The sequence below is a fragment of the Anolis sagrei genome, chromosome 2 (assembly GCF_037176765.1).
Source record: "Anolis sagrei isolate rAnoSag1 chromosome 2, rAnoSag1.mat, whole genome shotgun sequence".
NCBI classification, from domain to species: Eukaryota; Metazoa; Chordata; class Lepidosauria; order Squamata; family Dactyloidae; genus Anolis; species Anolis sagrei.
Window position 1 is genome coordinate 123,124,872 of NC_090022.1, and position 20,866 is coordinate 123,145,737.

The window sequence follows — 20,866 nt, forward strand, 5'->3', positions numbered from 1 at the left end:
TAAGGACGTATACCAGAAAAAAGAGGCAGAAAAGTCCAGACACCAACAGAATTCCATGAAACTGGATCAAGAAAGCAGGTACCCAAAACAGAGAGATGTTGATGCCATGAAAAGAATCCAGCCATACAGTGTGGCCAAAAACTTTTCAAATGGGTATCACAGGATTCTAATACTATATTCTCAAAAAGCTGCCAACAATTATGTTGAGATGCCAACAAAAATGTGCTGAAATGCAATTCTATAGCTTCTTGAAACAAAAAATCACAGTGTATTTGAGCCTGAAATATTCCTTGTAAGGAATAACTACAACCATAGAAATGTCTGCAACTGAACAGAAGAGGGGGCAGTTCCACCAGCTAGTCATAGTGGAAACCATGACTGACAGGTACAATGGAACCATTCTTGGCATGAATTTGAATAAATCAAGTTTATTCTGTTTAACCCACAATGACATGGGAAAAAGCAACCATTTCTAGACCAAAATATTCTGTCGTTTTCTTTTTAAAAATCTGATCTGTAAATCAAGATAAAGAAACCACAATAACATAAAACAACAAACGATTTCCAAATATATAAATACAGAGGTCAACTTATTCAGTACCAAAAGTACCACATCCTTCTCTTCTGGAGCCACAAGTCCTAACCTCCACTACTTAAATTTCCTTCCCAGAGTCACTACTAGCTCTCAAAATCCATTCACAGGTCAAAATAGCAGATCCTCAAGCCTTCCTCCCATTTTCTGGTCAAAACATTTCCACCAGCATCTCTATCTCCATCTCCCCTAACCATATACTCCATTTCACAGTAGTTCTTATATGGTCAGTAGAAATGTGCAATCTACAAATCTGATACTTCTTTCAGTTCTGTTCCTGAACTTCATTCTTCCTGAAAGCCACATTGAGAATTTATGGTAGGAGTTGCAGGAGAGGATGCTGGTATGGCATTCAGTATTTACCAGTAGTCACACAGCTAAGGGCATGAGCTTCCTATCCAAAAGACAGACCAATAATACTTAAAAGACAATGTAAATAATCTGATGAGAGCCACAAGTCTATGAATGTCAATGTAAGCAATCTCCTTTAGTTATGTAATTAGGGGTTCTGGATATCAGAACAAATTCCATGTGCCCCTTAACCAAAGTTCATTTTTATATTTATTTAATGCCACATATAGTTATGGATGTGTTGTCCTTATGTATGCCGAGAGCACATTGGAGGAAAAATGATAGATTTTTCTTCAATGCACAGATAAATCATTGTAGGGGTACACTTAAAACTTAGACACAAAAATCGAAGTGGGTATGTTAGGGGAGTCATGTTGTTATAGCAAGGCCAATTGACATTGCTGCTTAAGTGCCTGCAGCCATCCTGTGTAAATGGCACCTGAGATAAAGAAAGACAGCTCTCCTCCTTTCTCACCATTTTCAGCCTCAGTGGCATTCTTCATCAAGTTTAGAGAGCTTATAGAGGCCTTTACATGAGTTCATTATTAAAAACTGCCACCAGCCTTGTGAAACTTATACACGAAGCCCCTATTAAAAATGGCTAGCAGCCTTGCAAGGCTTATACACTAAATCTCTATTAAAATGACTGCCACTGCTCAACTCCCAGATGGCAGGGAGTAAAGAGCTCATCAAACTGGTATCACTGCTTTTTATTTACAGGACTGTGGACAAGTTGAGCCAAGGGGTTTTGGGGTTTTTTTGGTTCAATATCTTTTGACTTATACACATTTATAATAATATAAATATTATTTATATTCCACATATAAGATATAAAAGCTAATATAAAATGTTAGGTCTGAATTATCTGATTGTTATTATATTTTCCATTATCATATTATTTCTGTTAACGTCTACTGGCCATTCTATGTAGTAAATAAACACTAGAATGGTTGGCTATGATTTTCTATCAAATAAATAAAATGAAAAATAAGGTTTAAACACAGAATAGAATGCTAAACAGCCAATAAAAAGGCTACAGCTACAAATAAAGAGAAAAAGAGAAAAAAGTAGAATTACTGTTCTGAAAATCTACATAAAATCTGCGCCTGTACCGTGGGAAGTCTGATCTGGCCACAGTGGTCCATTCACTTGTTACATCCCACAACACGCTCTACGTGGGGTTGCCTTTGAAGACTGTTCGGAAACTTCAACTAGTCCAACAGGCGGCAGATAGACTACTCACCGGAGTGTCACGCAGGGAGCATACCACCCCTCTGCTATGTCAGCTCCACTGGCTGCCGATCCAGTTCCGAACATAATTCAAAGTGCTGGTCTTGACCTATAAAACCCTATATCAGTGTTTCTCAACCTGGGAGTCGGGACCCCTAGGGGGATCGCGAGGGGGTGTCAGAGGGGTCGCCAAAGACAATTAGAAAACACAGTATTTTCTGTTGGTCGCAGGGGTTCCGTGTGGGAAGTTTGGCCCAATTCTATCATTGGTGGAGTTCAGAATGCTCTTTGATTATAGGTGAACTATAAATCCCAGCCACTACAACTCCCAAATGTCAAGGTCTATCTTCCCCAAACTGCACCAGTGTCCACATTTGGTCACATTGAGTATTCATGCCAAGTTTGGTCCAGATGCATCAGTGCTCTCTGGATGTAGGTAAACTATAACTCCAAAACCCAAGGTCAATGCCCACCACACTCTTCCAGAATTTGTTGTTGGTCATGGGAGCTCTGTGTCCCAGGTTTGGTTCAATTCCATTATTGGTGGAGTTCGGAATGCTCTTTGATATTGTAGGTGAACTATAAATCCCAGCAACTACAATTCCCAAATGACAAAATTAATCCTCCCCTCAACCCCACCAGTATTCAAATGTGGGCGTATCGAGTATTTGTGCCAAATGAATGAAAATACATCCTGCATATTGGATATTTACAAGATGATTCATAACAGGAGCAAAATTATAGTTGTGAAGTAGCAATGAAAATAATGTTATGGTTGGGGGTCACCACAACATAAGGAACTGTATTAAGGGGTCACGGCATTAGGATGGTTGAGAACCACTGCCCTATATGGCTCTGGCCCAATGTACCTGTCCGAAAGTATCTCCTTCTACATCCCGCCTAAGAATTTAAGATCTTCTAGAGAGGCCCTTCTCTTGACCCCGCCCTTGTCACAAACGAGACTGGCAGGGACGAGGGACAGGGCCTTCTCGGTGGTGGCCCCCGTCCTGTGGAATTCACTTCCCAGGGAAATTAGATCATTGTCATCCCTCTTCTCTTTTAGAAGTAAATTAAAAACATGGATATGGGACCAGGCCTTTGGGTAATCTGGTGGACTGACAAGGACAATGACAACAAGAGCTTTGGAGACAGATCATGATAAGCTGAATGGAATCACTAATTACAGAACTTGGCGAAATGATGCCCACCAGGCTGGCTTCTTTTCTAATAGATTTTATTGTATTAACTCAATGTTTTAATTATTTATAATTATAGTTTGTTGTGTATTTTATTGTGTTTAATTGTAGTCATTGAATATGTGCTAGCTGGAAGCCACCCTAAGTCCCCCCCTAGGGGACTGAGAAGGACGGGGTAAAAATACCCGAAATAAATAAATAAATAAATATTTCCCTAGAGAAAGTGTCTTCAAAAACTGAATTACTTGATACTGACCAATTTGATAGCTCTTCACAGTCTGTCAGAAAATTGGGCCAGGTGACAATGCAAATAATGCCAGCCCATTGCTATCAAGGTCATAGAATCCTAGAGGTGGAAGAAACCACAAGGAACATCCTGTCAAGCTCCTTGCCATGCAGGAACACACAATCAAAGCACTTCCAACAGATGGCCATTCAACCTCTGCTTTAATACCTCCCCCCCCCCCAAAAAAAAAAAAAAGGAGACTCCAACATGCTCGGAGATTGTGAAGATCAGCACTTCCAAGTGAATCTGAAAATTGACAGATAACCAATGCATTGGGACAAAACTACTTTAATATATTCCAAATAGCCTGGATTCAAAAGCATATCAATTGCTCTACTCTATTTATTTATTTATTTATTTTAAACTTTTATATCCCGGTCTTCTCAACCTCCATAGAGGGACTCCGTAGAGCAGGGGTCAGGAACCTTCGCCCCTCCAGGTGTGGTGGACTTCAACTCCCACAATTCCTTGAGGCTCGGCATTCGCCCCAAAGGCTTACCTTGGCCTCAAGGAATTGTGGGAGTTGAAGTCCACCACACCTGGAGGGCCAAAGGTTCCCCATGCCTGCCGTAGAGGGACTCTACAGCTGATGACATGTCGAAATTGCCTTCAAAGGCAGCTCTAACCAGAGTGTATTACAGGTCTTGATGCAACATGCCTTCAGGATATATCTAACTGAAGTTAACTTTGAAGAGCGTCTTGTGAAACAACCTGAGTTTGTAAAAGCCATTTCTAGGCACCCAAGTTACATGTGTATGTACCAAAGACTCTTCAGAACTGGTTACAAATCTCCACCCAGATCAGCTGTTTCCCTATCAAAACTCTCATCTTATTTGAAAAATATTGGTTCACTTTTCTAGAACTCCCTCTTTGGAAATGAAGATGGCAAATAATATATTCGTAGACTACACACAGTCAAAATATTTAGCTGATACTCAAAGTGATGGTTTTCAGAATGATGTTATGCCAGTATGCTACTAAAATCGGGTGAGCTTCGAGGAAACTATGAACATACAATAATAAGATATGACATAAATGGTACTGTCTCTAGCATTAGTGGGAAAATCACTGGTCTGCTACATTATGTGAAATACTATCCAAAATTTCTCTTAGCAGTTTAATCAAGATATTAAGATATTTGAGACAACATTTTGGAAATGGTTCACCAGAATGACTTGGAACCAGCCACACATTTTATTCTCAAGTCCCAACCTGAACAGGCATACTTGTTGTGTATGTTGTATTTTCATAGTGTAATCAAGATACTTTATACCCCAAAACCAGGTCAACAGTTGAACTGGAACTGACCCAAATAATACATTTTATTCAAAATATTTTCAGTGGGCTTTAGGTCATTCATAATGACCCAAGTTAAGATTCATAATTATTCAAGTTAAGAGTCTAGTGTAGATTCCTTCCAAGGGACAATCACCAGACTCCCCTTTACCTTCCCCTCTGTGTATTCCTTTGCACAGGATTATCGTTCTCTGCACAGCACAAGAATGGAGCCATTGTTTTTAATATGCGGCACTTCAGTCTGCCTACTGCAGAGCTCAATTCAACAGGTTCACAGACATATACACCCATCAGCCTCTTCTAATTGCAAGAGGGAGGAGGCAAGATTTTTTTATTGCATTGAGCTTTGTCGGGGGGAAAAATGGCAGCTTTTCTACCTCAAACAGGCTTTGGAAAACCGGACTTTGGGGGAAAAAAAACACACAAGTATTTGAGTACTCTAACCCTTAGCACAGTGTTTGTTTACCTTCCTAATGCCGCGACCCCTTAATACAGTTCTTCATGTCGTGGTGACCCCCAACTATAAAATTATTTTCGTTGGTACTTCATAACTTTAATTTTGCTACTGTTACAAAATGTAATGTAAATATCTCATATGCAGGATATATTTTCATTCACTGGACCAAATTTGGCAGAAATACCTGATACGCCCAAATTGAAATACTGGTGCAGTGGGTGGGAGGTTGATTTTGTCCTTTGGGAGTTGTAGTTAATAGGATTTATAGTTCACCCACAATCAAAGAGCATTCTGAACTCCACCAACAATGGAACTGAATCAAACTTGGCACACAGAACTCTCACGACCAACAGAAAATACTGGAAGGGTTTGGTGGGCATTGACCTTGAGTTTTGGAGTTGTAGTTAACCTACATCCAAAGACTCAAACAATGATGGATCTGGACCAAACTTGACACAAATAGGCAAAATGCTCAAATGTGAACAGTGGTGGAGTTTGGGGAAAATAGACCTTGACATGTGGGAGTTGTGGTAGCTGGGATTTATTGTTCACCTACAATCAAAGAGCATTCTGAACTGCACCGACGATCAAATTGGGCCAAACTTCCTACAAAGAGCCTCCATGACCAACAGAAAATACTGTATTTTCTGATGGTCTTTGGCGACCCCTCTGACACTCACTCCTGACCCCCAGGATAAGAAACGTTGCCTTAGCACAAAATCTCAGCAATATTTAATCTGCAAAGAAACGTGATGGTGAGATAAATGCTTATTGGGCATCTTAGCTTAGAAGAAGGCCATAGTTAATTGTCTTTGTAATGAGAAATAAGACTACTGGTTACTTGCGGTTCTGTGAGAGCAGGAACAACATAAGGAATGTGCCCCGGCCAAGAATCCCCTTACAGCGAAGAGCATGGAATTTTCTTAGGCAAGGAATGTTCAGTGGTGGTTTTGCTACTTCCTTCCTTAAAAATATAGCCTTTAGCACTTGGTATTCCTTGATTACTCCCATCCAAGTGTAAACCAGAGCTGATTCTGCTTATCTTCCATGAGTTTATATACTTTTGAACCAAAATTCCACATTTAAAAAAACTCTCATATGAATTGCTTGAGGTCTTCATTATCATGCTTACCTCCCAAATCATGTTATCACCCAAGAAAAGTTTTTGGAACAAGTTCATCCTTTTCCACAGCTTTTTCTTTGAAAAAAAACCCTATCCACTAAACTGTGTTTTTTCTTTCCTCCTCCTCCTTTAAATAGCTGGGAATAACACTTCCCCCAGCATCTCAACGTTATATACTTCTATTTATCTTCAGCTACTGCCAAACCCTAGAGCAATGGGAACTCTCTAGTTTTGTGTGATGATCATGAGAAGTGGCAAAGACACCCGTACACACATAGATTATGCCAAGTTCTGCACTCAGCAAGATAAACTGGTAAAACTGCATTGTGAAATAGTTTGTGAATTAATTCATAGGTGTAGGAGAGCTGGCTCTTCAGTGAGATAATGAGTTTCTTCTTCATTTTCTATCTTGCCCCAGGGAAGATTAAGTCATATTTTTAGCAAGCTGACTTGGTTGGCCAAATTAACTTGATTTCTTAGAGTTTCAGAAAGAAAAAAAACCAGTGGATCACACTTCAGGGTATTTTTGATTAAATTAATAAACCTATTTGTGCCTTTAACAGTAGCACATGGGTACCATTCAATGGCACTATGTAGCATATATTAGTCTAATGGCTAATTGTGCACTGCTGTACAGAAGTGACAGTGTAGCAAATGCCCTTCTGCCATTTTTCAATGACACCTCTTCACTTGATCTCTTGTTATTTATTCGTTCAGTCATTTCTGACACTTCGTGACTTCATAAATCGGCCCACAACAGAGCTCCCTGTTGGCTCCCTTGGTCTCTCAGCTTCATGCTAATTCAGTTGATTGTGACACATTGTATCTGAATGTGTTCAGCAACTGAAAGATAAGGACTATTCATTCATTATTTTTTTTAAATTCTTTCCATGAATGGTAATAGAGTACTCCACCCATTTGTGGTACTCAGAGATGCTGGGCCAGAATGTTCACCATTCCAAGAATTGGGCTGTAGTCAATGAGAAGCCAATATGTCTGCGAGACGGGATAAATTGCAAGACATTCTATCAATTCCTAAGAGGAAGAGTCACCACATTCAGTCCACATTCAGATGATGTGGGGTTTTCTGCCTTGAGATTCCGGGATATAGGGCTGTGTGGAAGGGCCCTAGACACCTATGGAGAAGAACTGAGTCTTTTTCAGAGCTGCTTTTAGATTATTTAACAACCAGGTTATGGATGTCCAGCTCACAAATGAAATTACCCTTGGGTCTAGTAAGGAAAGAAGGCAAACTGCAGCTTCTAATTCATGTTGTTTATTTAAGAACTAAGACTTGTTCAGAAAGACTCACAGAAGGAAATTTCAATTGACTGGTCACTAGATTGGGAGACCCTGAACATGAATTCTCAAGTTTTTTTTTTACAGGTATCTATCTATCGATTGAGAATCAGAATGTTACAGTGATTTGAGTGTTGGAATACAACTCTGGAGACAAGGGTTCAAATACCCACATTGACATGAAATCCATTTAGTGACTTTGGGCAAATCACTCGGCATCGGGGGAAGACAGAGGGAAACACATTCTGAATAAATCTTGCCAAGAAAACCCTGTGACAGATTTACCTTTAAAGTTGATACAAGCCATAAATGACTTGAAGGCACCCAACAATAATTTAAAGCAGTGGTAGCAATGATGTGAAACTGTATTTCCAAGCATTCTTCACCACTGTCCATGGAGATTAGGGCTGATGGGAGTTGCACACCAACAGTGTCTAGGGTGGGTCATCAGCAGGAATATAACATTTGAACAATAGGAATTCTGCAATTTGGCAGAACTCTTTCTGAGTTAGGAGTGAAACTGAACTGGAGATATTGTGAAATAATAATTCCAAAGAGTTTACTTCAATTCTAAAAATAATTCATTACATTATTCGCCGGAAGACAACTAAACTTCCAAATGATTACTTAACACTCCTAATTTGAAGACTGTTGCTCAATTATTTGTCTTGTTGTGTTGATTGTTGACACTTACTTTAAAAATACAAAGTAACTGGGGTAGATGAGTGTTATTCTTTTTTCCTTTAACTATAAAGCAAGGGTCTTGCAATGCTCAACAGTGGAGTTCTTCCATATGCTTCTAAATATAAAAAAAACCCACAACATTTCAGCACCCTGCACTGTTCTGCAGCCAGAGAAAGAAGTGTGGATTTGTAGCGGAGCAGTTTGTATTCTGCATCACTCTGCACGGACAAGGATTTGTAATTTTTAAACATGGCAAATTTTGAAGCTGTAGACAGCCTCCATTTCCCACCAACTCTGTGGTTTTTAAGGTAAGAAATAACAAGCAAGGTAAGGATAAAATACCGTATTTACTCAAATCTAATACTCACCTTTTTTACTAAATTACCTTCCCAAAATTAGGGTGTGCATTAGATTCACATAATATGGTAAATACCTTTTTGAGTTTCAGGGCTTTTAAACTCAAAGCCCTGAAACTTTGAGTGCATTAGATTCGATGGCACATTCGACTCAAGTAAATACGGGTATGGTTTCCTCCCACCAAAGCTAATTATTTTGCCACTCTACAGAATTTAGGTGGAAATGAACATCGTGCCTCTGCTCTCCTTCCAAATGCCATGCTGTTATTGATATTTTCACTTAAAAGCATTACTTCCAGACTTCCAGAAATGGTAAATGCCTTACTGAATCACATACAAATCATAAAACCCACACTGAAGCGATGATTCTCCGCACCAACATGGCTAGACCAGCCACGTTGTCCAAACGCCCAATCACTCTCTATACTCCCAACTCAAAAATGGAAAACAGAATGCTGGTGGACAGGAAAATATATATAAAGATGGGCTTAAAGCTAACTGTGAAAACTATGGCATAGACACTGAGAACTGGGGGGCCCTGATCGTTCTAACTGGAGGTCAGCTGTGATCAACAATGCTGTGGAATTCAAAGAGACGCAAATGGAGGCGAAAGAAATATGTCAAGAGTGTGACTATTATGCAATGAAATACAGTATGTTGGTCCCACGGTGGTGGTAATGGGATAATTCTAACTTCACATAGAATCCTAAAGTTGGAAGAGATCCTAAATCCAATCCCATTCTGCCCTACATGAATATACAAACAAATCACTCCTCACAGAGGGTACTGAATCAAGTGGTTGTACATAATTCCCTTCTATGGAAAATGTGCCCCAGGTGGCATGATATGTTAAAACGTTGTGCCGGAAGGTCTGCTGACCGACAGGTCGGTTTGAATCAGGAGAAAGTGGGCTAAGCTCCCTGTTAGCTCCAGCTTCCCATGAGAGAAACCTCCCACAAGGATGGTAATACATCAAAAACATCCTTACATCCACTGGGTGACTGTCCTTTCAGACGGTCAATTCTCTCACACCAGAAACGACTTGCAGTTTCTCAAGTCACTCTAACACGAAAAAATGGGAAATGTGCCGTATTTTTATCTTTATTGATATGTTTTTAGATGATTTCCTGATTTTTAAGGTAATAGTGTTTCATATGATAGCTTGTTTCATTATGTTTAAGCTTTTTAATTACTTTCCACTCTGTCTTGCTTTGTTTTTGTTGTTATCCACCTTGAGTCCCATATTGGGAGAAAGGTATGGCATTAAGGAGGACAAGAGCATTAACGGCATCTAGTTTTGAAGATTGTATTCTGCCTCCTGGACCAGAGGCATGAATGCTCATCTCTGTCTCCTCCTTCCTGCTTCCTGGCAGCCATTCTCTTGCTGTGAAAACAGGAAGCTGGATTGCACAGGCCTTTGATTCCACCCAGCAAGACCCCTGGTTATATTTTTAACAGGGCTGCAAAGCCAAGATGCTCATGAATGAAGCATGAAATAAATGTGAAATCATTGCACATGGATGTCAGAATTTAGAACTAAATGGCATAGATAAAATGGTAAGGTACTGAAGCCTTTAGGCCTGGCCACATGGCAAAATGATGAAGTCAGTCATGTCTAGGCCCAGGCACCCTGTAGATTAGCAGAGTCACGTGACAGCCATCCCTCAACTGTCATCTTTTAACAGTCCCTGATCTGGTCACATGGTCTGCAGCCCCTCCCACAAGCCCAAGAACACATATACACTTCAGTGTTGGAACAGCATATTATATACAGGCAAATCATTAAACAGAAGAGGCTTGAGAAGGTTGCCTATTTAAAATATTCCTTTCATGTACTTTCACAACAAATAAGACTTCTTTTAAGACTTAAAAAACTTCAAAAATAAATTCATAGCCATATTTATATACAAAATAAGATTCAAGACTCACCAATCTACAATAATACCTTTTATGCTTTCTCTTTTTTGGTTATGGTTTCCTTGCACACTAGGATCAGAATAGAGGGGACATGGTTTTAAAAGGGGAATTTTCAGAGATGTTCCCAATGCCCATATGTCCTGATTTACTGCCATATTGGCCTATTTCTGCAGTAGGCCTATGTTTACAGAAAATGCTGATTGCTTGAGAAATCAGTGCTACAGAGAAGATGTTACTATTCAAAGGCAACAGTTCATCTGGACAAAACCGGCTAGCTGGTGGCTAGTTAGAAACCCCAAGTTTCACAGTTGCTCTGAAGTCATGTTTGCAATAGACTAACAGATAAGATTGATTCATTGAGACAGTCATAATCGAAGAACAATAGACTATAGTTGTGTTATAGTTGTGCCGTTGTTAGGATCCCACGTGTGTTATAATGTCAATCAAAATCATAAACAACCAGTGAGCAACTGTATAGCTAGCTTTGACCAATGAAATGATTTGTCTTTGGGAACCAAGGAAAATGTATATTCCATTTACTACCAAAGTGATAAAAGCTCTACAGCCCCACTGGGGGTGGTGACAAACTCTTTGATTGCATTCCTGTATGCTTGTTTGTTGTTATTGCTATGGCCACGCAATAAATAGTTTTTGTAGTTTAAAAGATTCAACTTTCGTGGTATCCTTCTTCGCCCTCCTTACTGGAAAGAGGGCTCTTGCTTTTTGGGAACTATTTTGGTTTCTTTGCCCCTACAAGAGGAATGCAAGGGTGAGTACAACGTTAAAGCAAGTACTGAACATCCAAACGACGTTTGGCACAATGGGGGCTGCTACCGCCAAAAGTGCTACAAAGAAGTTGCTGCTCCAGTATCTTCTCACAATGGTCCCTTCTGACAACTTCCTTGCATTCCCACACACTTTGGAGTGACAATCTATGAAATCCAGTTCTTTCATGATTTGGTTTTTATAATGTCTGGAATCTACAGCACCACACTCTGACTCTATGGGGAATAAAAGGATAGTGGAATTCAGATTGCATGGAGTCAAATGCAAAACCATGTCTGTGACACTTTCAGCACAAGATACATCCAATTCTTTCAAAGCTGGAGATGGGCTTATGAAATACTCTTCTTGTGCCTTGAATATGTTATGAAGGAGCTGTTTCATTTCTGTGCTATACAGCAACATATCAGCTTGACCTGCTTGCTCCATTGCCATACTGAAGCGGCTATTGTCATCCTCTTCTTTGAAAATCCAGGTGGTTTAAAGTGGAAGCAGTAAAGAGAGTTGGGCACCCAAATTCAGGTGTGGTAACAATAGTTGTCTCTTCAATATATCATTCTCATTAGCCATGTCATCACTAAGTAGCACATCACTATCTGCCATATCCTCCAATGAGTGATCCTCTGTAAGCAAGCTATCTGCCATTTTGGATTGCTCTGTACTCGGAGATAGGGACTTATCAGGCGATCCATACACATACTCTAGACTCTGGTCCTCATTAGAAAAGGCATTCTGTGCCATTTCCATCCTCTGAAGCAAGGACTCCAGCTTCTTGTTCTGGATGTTGATGTCCACAAAACATTTCTGAATCCCGTTGTCTTTCTCAGCCAAACTGTTTTTCATAGTTTCAAAAACTTGCTTGAGCTGCTTGATTTCCTTCCTCGCTTCTTTCAAAGCAAGCTAGGCCTTCACACGATGACACTCTTCTTCAATCCAATCGTCCCACATGCAAGCTAGTTGAGATTTGAATTCATTGATCTCTGTTTTCCTTTCTTGAAGTTTGCTCCCTGACTTCTCCAGTTTTGTCTTCAGATGCCTCACTGTCACTTCTGTTTCTTGGAGAGGAGTCAGGTACTGCTCCCAATGTGGTGGTTTAATACCATGTTTTCTCACCCCAAGAGGTGTACCTGGCTGGCCGCCTCAAAATGGGGCTGCTATTACTTCCCTTGTAGGAACTTGAATTGCTGCTACTGGCTGAAGAATTCGGATGGGTACTAATGGGACTGATTTTTACACAACATTTTGAGAATGTTCTTCTCCTGGGATGTGTTGTAGGAGGACTCGACTCAGATTTGTAAGATGACAATCCATTATTCCTTCCATGAAGCTCTCCATTGTGGGGACATGATGATATTTTGCTTCCAGTAGCAGATATATGGACTTCAGGAGCTGAAATGCTGCCCGTGCTGCTTGAAGTGTTAAAATCAGCCTCATTTCTCAGCTTTATGAGGCTTGTCTTTGTTTCCTTCTTATATCGAACTGATTGTTGGGTCTTGTCTCCCATTGTTCCTGTATTAAATTTATTTCTTGGATACTCTCCTCCATTAGTGCATGTACAAAAACCAACTGGACCATTTCCAGTATCAGGAGATGTCTTAATTGGAGAGACCAACTGGCTACTGGGGGAACCTGTGTGATCTGAACAGATACTGATGTTGCTGATTTTCCTTGCAGATTCTTCAGAAGAACTGAGAGGACTGAATTCTCTTCTCTACTCTTCTGATAAGGGGATTCAGATGTCGAAGACACTTTCTGTTAATGGGGATGCTGCTGGGAGAAAGGAGGCCTGAGGATAAAGCGAGGGATACAGCTGAGGCAGATCACCTTGTCCTGCATTTTGTGCTCCTTGCCACTTTCCTTGAGGTGCCCCATCCCTCTGGGCCAGGCTGAGGTGGAGAGTATTAAGCGAGGGATATGGCTGTGGCAGATTCCCTTGTCCTGCATTTTGTGTTCCTTGCCGCCTTGAAGTGCCCCATCCCTCTGGGCCAGGCTGTGGTGAAGGAGGAGAGGATCAAGCAAGGGGTACGGCTGTGGCAGATCTCCTTGTCCTGTAAAAAGGAGTGAGGCTTTTTTCGAGAATAAAATCCCAGCACTTGCCACTATATAACGGTTGTGTTGAGCTTTATTCAGGAATAAAAATCCCTAAAGCAGAACACCACTTGTGATTGGAATGTGGCTTCTGTGTGTTTTAAAAGCCAAGACAAAAAGCTGGAAGGAAAGCTGGAATTTTCTTTTGGCCGAAAAATCTTTTGAAAACCCTCTGGCCACCCCCAAACTTAAAAACACTGATAAGCCCTTCGCTTACTGGAAATATCTTGGGCAAGAGTGTGGTACCTCAGGCTTGTGTTTCTGAGGTACCACTAAAAGATTGTTCTTTAAATTATACGCTGCCACCATAGACTCTTGTTTGCTGCAGGAAACTACTTTTAAAACTTCACCCACAGAGCACATGAGAGGCAGATGTAGTGAACAACAAAACAATGATGTTTATTTAAGAGAACTGGAACAATTCAGGTATAAAGCTTAGCTGTTTCAAAATATTGACTTTAAAATCGCGTGGTTGCTTTAAGCAGTTCAGACTTAGTTACGCAGGAACACCTCTCTCTCCCTCCACAGAATTTACTGACAGGAATACTTCTCTGACAGTAATTCTAAACACCAGGGCAGATAGTCCTAACCTGGAGCTATCTCTTCATTCCTCCACCAGCTATCTCTCTAATAGCTGTAGAGATCTTTTCACTAGCTATCCCTGCTAGCCAACTGACTAATTTCAGGCTTCTCTCCCTAACCCTTCACTACTCCTAACCCCCAGCTCTGCCTACTCTCACTCAGCCAATTACAGTCTTCCCTCATTTCCCTCCAAAGCTGCTCTTTCTAAACACACCCTCTTCAGGAAATGAGTAACTAAAATGGATTCCCCCAGCACCCTTTCCAAAATGGCTGCCGAACTTCCTGGGCCTACTTTTCTAGGCTTTTCCTAGCCTAACAGGTAGGGAATTCACTACATCCTGCATTTTGTGCTACTTGCCACATTCTTTGAGGTGTCCCATCCCTCTGGGCCAGGCTGTGGTGAAGGAGGGGAGGATCAAGCAAGGGAAATGGCTGTGGCAGATCTCCTTCTCCTGCACTTTGTGCTCCTTGCCACTTTCCATGAGGGGCCCTGTGAAGCACTCAAACTTATTGCATGGCGGGAGAGACCTTTTATTTATTTACCCCATAAAAAAATGTTTAAAGGTCCGGAAGGGTCAGGCTGCCAGCAAAGGGTCAGGCTGCCAGCAAATATGCCACCAAAGAATAAAAGGTTGTTTAATTCATCTTATCACTGTTTCTGTCTTCTTAAGTTGGAGGTGAGAGCTTGAGAGAAACTTTGATTAAATTCAAACAGTACTTGTTTATTTGTATCAGTCTTGTGACAAAAGCGTGCCGGTTTCAAAAGTATAAATGCTTGTTGGTTATAAAGATGTGAATATTCCTTTATGAAGATGTTGCAAAACAAAGTTTCAGCATGACTTCCCTTTAAGCCTTTCCTCTTTCCCAAAAGGCTTTTTATATTAATACATGAAAACTGATTTCTACCTATCTTTAACCTGACATAGAGATCCTGACCACTTGGTCCTTTAAAACCTCTCTACTGTCATTAGCTTCCTGCTATCAGTCAACTAAACTAGCTATCCTCTAGCTAATTCTTCAGCTGCTTTCAGCTAACTACCTCACTGACTCCAGCTCACTGACCAACTCACTTCACTGACTCCAGCTAACTCACCAACTGACCCTTTTCAAGCCAACATTCTTTTTCCCAGTGGCAGTTCCTTCTTCCTAGGGAGCTGCATTGCTATGGCAATGCCCTAACTCAAGCCACCCATCAGCTGACAATAATAAACATCCCCAAAAACTACATTTTAATTATATATTTGGTTACATGCCCCATCCCTATGGGCCAGGCTGTGGTGAAGGAGAGGATCAAGCGAGGGATATGGCTGCATTTTGTGCTCCTTGACGCTTTCCATGAGGGGCCCTGTTCTACCCCCACACTGGCTATTAACTGGAAGGTACTGTGGTACAGGGTCAGATTGGAAAATATATTTGCAATTAAAAAAATACTTTATTAACAGACAAAAATTAAGCTTCTTTTCCTCCTGGCTCTGTGAGGAAAGGTAAGTTCTTGGGGTATGCGCACAGTCCTGGCACATGGATCTTTTCTCTTTATTAATGACTGTTGCTTGTAGTTGTCTGCTTGTCTCTTAGATGTTATTGATGTTCAACTTGACTTGATGTTGCTTTACTCTATAACTTTGACGTGACTAATGGCTTTATTATATAGCTCCTACATGACGTACTATTTTGTGCTTCTTCCAGTCCTTCTCTCTTTACCTTCCAGTACTACACTAACTGAACACACCAGTTATCACTTCATGAAGCCAGAAGGGTCAGGGCTGAGGCTCCGCCCCTCAGAAGATCCTTAAAGGGCCAGGGTCAGAGAAGGTCTAAATGCAAAGGAGAAGAGACTACCTAAACTGACCCTCTTCAGAACTGTACACACAACACTTAACCCACCTAGCTAAATTATTAGGGGTAACTAGTGAAAGTTTCTCTGGTGGCATGAGAAACTCTGGGCCAGGCTACGGTGAAGGAGGAGAGGCTCAAGCAAGGGATATGGCGGTAGCAGATCTCCTTGTCCTGCATGTTGTGCCCCTTGCTACTTTCTCATCCGGGCTGTAGTGAAGGAGAGGGCAGAGGAAGGGAGAGCAACATAGTCACCAGGTTCGGCTTTCCCGCAGTCACCATCTGGCAACAGCCCTAACCCCTCACGGCCACCCCTTGACTCCCTGCCTGCCCCCTGTCACTTCTGCTGTCTCTAGTCTGCTTCCTCTCTCTCTCTGGCTCCGCCTTGACACATGGAGGGAGCCCATATTGATACTTTTGGGGCCAATGCTTGCTCTCTGTTGCCAACCTGGCTTGGATCGGGCAGTGGTGGCACTTACGGCTCCGTTCCATTTGGAAGTTTCTTTATCCTGAGTATTCTAACAATTTCAAGGGTTCCACCCTTGAATGCCATTGGACACCAACTGCCAAGCTCAATGCTATGGAATCCTGGGAGGTGCCAGAGCTATTGATTTCAAAACTTTTAGACTTTGAATAAAGTTGGACAGTAATTCAAAACCCAATTTAGATTCAAGTTATCCTCGATCAGTTCCAATTAGCACTTTTCTTTTGTACAAAAATGAATTCCAAGACCAATGTTCAGAGAAAACTGGGTCAATTTTACAGCAAGTTGTCTTATAAAGAAATTCACAACATCAGTCATTCATGGACCCGGTTCTAAAACTGGAATACAGAACAATCCAAAATAATCCTGGGCATGATTTTTAAAAAATTGGCAAAGAAAGTAAGATGTGATGGTGTTTACAACCTTCTAAAAAGTAGGTTGGCAGCTCACATTCCAGCAAATTCCCCTACGAATTGGAAAGCATTTCTAAACATTTTGAGGGAATTTTTAAGCAAAGTTATTGATGTGTACCTTTTGAAAAACTTATTTTCCTTTTGTAATAACTTCAAAGAAAGATGACTGTTTAAAATTTAAAAGGCAGAAAACAATCTCCTGTGGAATTTAAATTCAATGCTTTGCTACCTACTTTTTGTTCTTCACATGTAGAAAAAAACCAATAAAGTTATGTGCATTTTTGTGGAATATTTAGTGAACCAATTACAACATAACATCAATTTCTTAAAACCATATTTAACAAGATTTATACAACAGCAAATTTTCAGTGGTCTGTGCCGAATTGCAATTGTTCAAATGACAGAATTTCACCATGAACATTTTCAAAAGCAAAACAGACTTATTAAGCAACCAAGAATTCCCCAAAAGGCCAAATGACACAAGAACAAAATCCACAAGCAGGTAATAGCTTTTTACCTATATACTTTTACCTATATAGTTTTACAAATATAGCACTTGCAAAAACATTTAGATAAAAGGGCGGAGAGATCCAGATCTCAAGATAACTTACTTTCCTGTTACTTAAGAGGCTGAAATTTTACCAATTTGATCTTCCATTGCTCTTTGTCTCCTCACAGAGCAAAAAAGGCGATTGGCCTCTGTGTACAATGAAATCCCTCAATCCCTTTTTAACTGACATTTTAAATAGAGTGTGCACTGTGACTCAAACACATCACTATTTACCTCCTGCATTATTTTAATACCTTTGCCTGATGAAATCACTGAAGCTTTGAAAGTGGCTCAGTAGAAAAAACACTAAGAATTTGGGCACTCTCTATGCAGAAAGCCCAGGTTCAATCTCAATTTCCACCCTGAGATAATTTTAATTATTTTTAGAGCAATCCCAGATGTGGACACATTATAAACTTGGTGTCAAGCTTGGAGGTTCCTGATACCATGCTAGGTAGGCCTACAAGAATAGTGGTTTCTACACTGCCATGCCAATGGTGCAGGGACACAGCTGGAAGAAGGCCATTGGTTATATCAGGGGTGCCTGTTTCTACACCACAAGTCTCCACTCTTATGGCAAAGGAATAAAGCTAGCGAAGCATAACTGGGAGAATGAATCTCAGTGCTCCCGCTATTGCTGATTTGGAGCAGTCTGTGGTAGTTCAGTCCCTTGTGCTTTCTCTTGTGGGTACTAGGTAAGTAACAAGGGAGGATTCTGAATGATAAGCCACTGGTTTTGCTCCATTTGCCAATTTCATGCAGCTTTCAAACACATAATCTTCAGAGAGTATGGCGCATTCTTGGTCTGAGTCACTGATTACTGGCTATCGCTGCATTATAGGTACTTCTTCATCTTTCGTATGACCATTTACAGCTCCTCAAGTTCTCATGTCTTTCTGGCCTTCCTAGCTGTTCTTATTTGCTCATCTCTTGCTTGTTTAAGACGCAGAGCCTTTACCCCTGACCTTTGAATATGAGTCTATGAATGCTTATAATATCTGATTGAATTGTCCTTCTGCTAGGAGTTAGCCCAGTAGGGCAATAAGGCAAAATTATTTCAGTGAGCAATATACTCTGTTTAGACCAGTGGTTTTCTATCTGTGGGTCCCCAGGTGTTTTGGCCTACAACTCCCAAAAATCCCAGCTAGTTTAGCAGCTGTTAGTACTTCTGGACGTTGAAGGCCAAAACATCTGGGGACCTACAGGTTGAGAACCACTGGCTTAGACCTTAGTGGAAAATTGGGTTAGTATAATTGTGTTGAGAGCCGGCATGGTGTAGTGGTTTCAGAATTAGATGACATAACTGAAGACAAGAGTTCACTGGGGCACCTTGGGTGAGTCATACTCTCTCGGCCCAAGAAATCTCTGTGATTGGTTTCCACCATACGGCCACCATAAGCAGGAAAGGATTTGAAGGCATATAACAATGATATACCTGCATTATTGGTGGCTTTCATTTAGAAAAGTCTTAAGATAAATTCCAAGCACATTGCTATTTCCATTGATACAACTGACTTCTAAACATTTCCTATCTCACTGAGGACAACCAAATTATTATTATCAAAGCCATGAGTACATGTTTTGAACTCTCAGCTCACATCAGTCCCTTTTACTCTGCTTCAGTGAAGGAATCCAATCCATGTAAAGAAACAGAAAGAATTTCAAAAATCTCCACAGAGACTAGGAACACTGCCTGAAGCCATTATGGCTTTATAGGAAGATGAAATCTGCAATGCAACACCTTTAACTAAGATTTTTTACCTTTATTAGTACTGTACTGTACTATTAAAGCAGACACGTGCTTCAGGGCTTTTCAGAGACACAATAAATTGGATAATAGAGCTTAAATGCCCTGAGCACTACTCTAAAAGATTGGAAATTGCACATAATCAAATGCTCATTTTCCAACTCTTTCCTGCCATTTGTTAAAAAGACCCTTAGAATTATGACACAAAAAACAATGGAGTGATGTGCCTTCCACATAAAGTACTGACTTTAAAAAATGCCATATCCACAACGTTTTTACTGAAAATCAATCTGTGCACTTTAAATTAATCTTTGGATCCTATCATTTTGCAATGATAAATCTTGGCACATACTATAATCAATCTTGGCACATTGTCATGTGGAAAAGGGTGTCAATTACTGAGGGCCCTTCTACACATGTATTAAAACCTGAGAGGAAGCAGGTTAAAAGTGGGGGTAGATAAACAACATTTAGCCAAAATCCAGGAGGAATCAGGAGGAATTGGGTTAAGAACTGGAAAACACACATTTAAAAGGTGCCCTTTAAACCCGATTCTCCCTGAGAAACACACATCTTTCCATGCCTGTGTATCCCAACAGGCATGGAAAACACGTGTTTTCTTTCCCTCCCACCTGTGTGGACTCCTCCAGAGCATGTGTATTTCTGGAAAGCCCAAAATGGCTGATCAGCTGTCAAATGGAGGCACAGGTGGCTCAGAGAAGCACAAGTGGAAAGCAAATACAACTTTCTCAACTTCTGTCTTTTACACTTTGGAATGCTAAACAGAGCTTGAACTAACAGTTGGGAGAAGACAAATATCCGAGGGAAGCCCACCCCCCCCCCCACCCCCAAATTTGTTCTGTTATGTGCTGGACCTCTTACGCATCTCTGGAGTATTTTTTTTTAACTGGGTGTCCCCCATCTGCTGGGTGTCCCCCATTGACCCTACATCTTAAACCACTTAAAAAAAACAGCTGTGAGAACAGCAAGCAACTATGCAGCAGGACTGACAGGTCTGTGTTTGAACTCCTTTTGAGATCCTGCATTTTAAAAACCCACTTTTTGTCTTTTGGTGCTGTCTGGAAGTGCCCTGGGAAATCTAGAATTGGTATTGCAGTTTATTTTTCTCGGTGTCAATTCAGTTCCTTCTTGCAAAGGCTTGTCTGCTTTAAAAGGTTTGTATTACACAAGGACGAATTGGCTAAGCCTTTTGCCCAGCTGTATTAATGGTGCAAAGGATTTTTTTTTCTGTTGTGGAGAAGCTACTCATCTCTGAATGTTGGCCTGAGAGAAAACTGTTAATTTTGGACTGAATCAATGGTTCCTATTAAATGCATTGAACCAAAAGGTTTTTAACTACTTTGTTCAATTGAAACGGTTTTACGGTCACAAATATAGACTTTAACCTGTGTGTATGTATGCATACGACCACATGAATGCATGGCAAAAACAGTGCTGACTTACACCTATGCCCTGAAGACATCATTTTTCCATTCCTGAAATGGTGGAATGAAAATTACAGATTGACTTTTGTAGCCTTAAGTCGACCCAAGACAGGATATTGCCATAGCAGGTTGATCAGGTTAGCTTTGCCAGTAA

The 20,866-nt window shown here is 40.7% G+C and overlaps 1 protein-coding gene and 1 pseudogene across 5 annotated transcripts in view; both read right to left on the minus strand.

The window, feature by feature from the left end:
• B3GNTL1 (UDP-GlcNAc:betaGal beta-1,3-N-acetylglucosaminyltransferase like 1) overlaps positions 1-20,866 on the minus strand; it is a 216,208-nt gene that overhangs the window by 75,314 nt on the left and 120,028 nt on the right. The window lies entirely within an intron of this gene.
• On the minus strand, positions 11,538-13,442 carry LOC132767357 (syntabulin pseudogene; annotated as a pseudogene).